Here is a 4,070-nt window from a genome sequence, read left to right on the forward strand (position 1 = left end):
TTGAGATTTATCCGAGTATTTTAGTGCGTATTAACTTATGACGGAATGCGTCTGGGCCCGTTACGAACTCTAGGTTCGTTAGGAATTTAATTAATACGTAACTCTTATTTTCGAATTATACCAGGAATGAAAATTCTATCTCTTTTAGGATTTATGTTGGAGTGCAACACCTAATTTTGACAGGTTTCTATCTTTTATGACTTTGCCACTTTTAACAACTACCTTTTGCGGCAGTTACTATTCTTAGCAGGTTTCTATAAATAGTAGTTTTGGCTAAAATGAAAGGGTGATTGAGATTCGCTATTTTATAGGAGATGCGTTGCCAAGTGGAGATTTATGTTCTCATCATTGAACCTTCCCTTTCGGGAATGGGGACAAAAGTAGGTGTCTACAGTTAGCCCCCACTTTGACTGAGTCTCGAGATGAGACGATGGTCAAAGTACTAGACGGAGTGCGTCATACAAGACATGGTGTATGTGACCTGTTTTGCGAGGGTCTCACGAGCCCCCGAGTGAGAACATTTGACTTAAGGGTCATCACTTGAAGTGTTAACACATTCCTCACGCGTCATTGGAATTTGTTAACTGATAGTATAGAAACTTCCTCACTTTGTCATTGGAAGTATCTAAAGATGTTTTCGAAATCAAAGCTATAAACTGTAACTAGGCCTGGCCAAGCCCAATCACGAGGTAAAACGTTTTTAAAGATTCTCTTTTTTATGGTTAGCTAAACGAGAAAACCCCCTTGTTTTTATAGGACGTAAAACGAAGGAAAATCCAGCACATCGCTCTTTTTTGGAAAAACGGAAAATCGATCCTTTGATTTTTGGAAAAGAGAAACCATCCTTTGATTTTTGGAAAAGAGAAACCATCCTTTGATTTTTGGAAAAGGGAAACCATCCTTTGATTTTTGGAAAAGGGAAACCATCCTTTGATTTTTGGAAAAGGGAAACCATCCTTTGATTTTTGGAAAAGGGAAACCAGGAAAAGTTATCGCTGCAGCGACTAAGGACCTGCATGGTTAGTGGCGCAGACCCCGCCCGCTGAAGGCGGGCGAGCCTGTCCGCTGAGGGTGGACGCTTCGTCCGATAGAAGTGGACGAATCTGTTTTGATGTTTTGAAAATAAGGACCTACGCGGTTTGTGACGTAGACCCCGCCGGCTGAAGATGGCGAGCCTGTTTTTGTTTTTGAAGAATTTATTTTCTTTTCATTTTCGAAAACTGAGGACCTGCGCGGTTAGTGACGCAGACCCCGCCCGCTGAAGGTGGGCAAGCCCTGTCCGCTAAGGGTGGACGCCCCGCCCGCTAGAGGTGAGCGAACCTGAATTCGTCTTTTCGATTTGGGACTCGCGTGGTACGTGCCGCGATATTGCCCGATTGAGGTGGGAAAGTCCCTATGTCATTTGTTCTTGTGATTTCTTTTGAGAATTTCTTTTTATTCATTCTTGTAAGAGAGAATTCTTTCGAGGGATGCTAGGATTTAGTTGCAACCTGAATGTGGGTTGACAACGTGCTTAGACGGACCATTGTCTCGTGGTCATCATCTTTCATGGTTTTTAGCTAGTCTTTACGGCTCAATTTTGCCACTACTTGGGTCCTTGTTTAGGGGACTATGTATAAGTATCAACGGCGACCTTTGTCTTGAGGTTGTAATCCGGTTTTATCTTTTTGAGATTATCCAAACACGGGACTTCATACAGCGTAGTCTGGGAATATTGTTTTAACTTTGCATACTCTCTTTTCAAATATATATTTTCTTTCGAGCCCCCAAGCACTCGTGCTTGACGGTCATTTCTTGTCAAAGAGGTTCCTTGGGGATACGCGTTTTGTAATGTCCTTGATCGTGTTTGGGATCGGGCTCGTAAGTGCGAGCGATCTTTGTAGTGGTGTGCTGTGAGGTGCGACTTTCAGTAAAGAAATCGGCAATTTTCGAGTCGAATGGATACGGCAGGACCCTATAGAAGTCAGGGCTTCTTTTGGGCCTGGGCTCATTTTCGGCGCCCAGGCCTGTGCGTTAGAAATAATTCACGCCCAAGTGGGGCGTTGAAAATATTGTTTAGGCTGGTCTTTTGATGACACAGTTGGCCTCTTGTTCGTTCGTTTATTTCACTTGGAAATTCTACGTATTCTCTTCTCTTTTGTTTTTCTTTATTTTTGGAACGTAGAATTTTATTAGAGATCACAATGAGTTGAGTGATCGTGATGATTTCTCGAGAAGCTGTAGCCAGTTGGTGGACTACGGTGTTTGTCGCTTTGGGGCGATTGATTATAGGAACTGTCGCTCTTAAGGCGTACATTTATTGCAATAGTTGGGCGAGTCTATATGGCCCGAGGTACATACCTTGAGGCGTAAGACTTTGATCGCGTATATATATATTTATTTTGCTACGGTCGTTTCGTAGCTTGGAGCCCCCAAGTATGTATGTTGGGATGCTTCCTTTTGGCGTACGATTTTTGTAGGTTCTTTCGAGAAAGATGCCTTGGGGTCCTGCTCGTGTAGGTGCGAGCTATCCCTTCCGCGGTAGGTAATATTTTTCTACCTTTAATCCTTAATGTAGAAGTCGTGTGGCTTGCATTTTGAATTTGGGCGATAAGTAGTCTTTGCCTCACAATCTTGGTCGTGCCCGCATTAGTGCAATATGCCTTATTCTTTTTTTTTAGACTTGTACCGTGGGATGGTTGAACTTATGGTGCGACGTAGGCTTGTGTGGCCTAACAGCGTGTCTTAGAACATTCTTCCAGGTGTTGGGATATCATATTTTATTTTTTGCATTGGAGTACTTCATCACGCCTCGTTCAGGTGCTCGAACAAGTGTAGCACCTTCTGCGTGGGTGTGCACGGCTTATTATTTTGTTCGATGCGAGGATTCATAGATGTTTCTTTCTTTTTTTTCTTTTTTTATCCTTGATTTTTCTTTCGCTTTTGCTTTGGAAGGACGTAGACTGTGTAACGGGCGCTTGTAGGGCGAGCGTTATGTGCAGTAGTTTGATCGGAGTTTTGGTGACTCGCGATTTTCAGTTACCCTTGTTAGTGGGGTGACTTTATATATTCTAAGTAGCGCTTAGAATTTGCAAGGGGTTGTAGCCATTCTAAGGTTCGTTTTACACGATCAAACCTTAGGTTTGTGCCCCTATGACGTGTGTATAGCATTAGCGTCGAGAATTTGCGATAAAATCGTCATTTCGAGCATTTTTAGAGTGTTTTTCTCAAGCCCCCAATTGTAGCTACGGGATTGGCTTGGTGCTATAATGCTTGGCATACGTTTTTTTGCTTTCATGGTGACATGGATCATGAATAGTTTGAACCAGACTCGTTTAGTGCGAGGTACGTTTGAGTAGTGATTTGCTACTTCTCTTGTAAATGTCGTTTTGTGCGACATTTCCATGGTCAAGGTAGTCACATGTTGAAGTGTGCCTTGACCAAAAGCTAGGTGCCTTTCTTTACCCATAATCATATTTAGAAATCTCTTTGACTCACTTGCAACATCGAGATAAATGCATACTTAGCTTAAACCAATGCCACTTTATTATGTTCGAAGAAGTCTTTGAAAATTATTTGAAATCCGAGTCCTACTGTGTACAATCCGAGGTGTCCTAAGTAAGTTGACTTATAGAAGGGTTCGTACAGGATTACATGAGTGAATCAAAATATTGTTACGATTTTTGGAATGCTGTCTAAGGATTTGCTGGAAGCCAGGGTGCAGGCGTCAAGATATTACTTGTGCCCATGTGGCACATGCTTTAGGCTTTTAGGGCCATCTTTTCCAGAATTGCGGGAATATAAACCTCTTTCAAATTGACTTAGATTTACTTGGTGTATGTCTGCACAAAAGGTCAAGGTATACTTAGTTCTTTCCCTAGCTCTTTCATTTCAATTTTTGCCCCCAGTTGCTATTATGTCTTCTCATTAATGATGCTTTCAGATTTCGATTTTAGATTCCCGTGTCATATGTCTGAGTAGGGTGAGCCTTGGTTAAGTGCCAAGTCCTATTGACAATGTCTGATTTTTTCAAAGGGGATTCGCAAGCATTTGAATTACCATGAACGGGTGCCCTGAGTTCGGAGGAACGA

This window comes from Spinacia oleracea, chromosome 3, assembly GCF_020520425.1.
Source record: "Spinacia oleracea cultivar Varoflay chromosome 3, BTI_SOV_V1, whole genome shotgun sequence".
Classification (NCBI taxonomy): domain Eukaryota; kingdom Viridiplantae; phylum Streptophyta; class Magnoliopsida; order Caryophyllales; family Amaranthaceae; genus Spinacia; species Spinacia oleracea.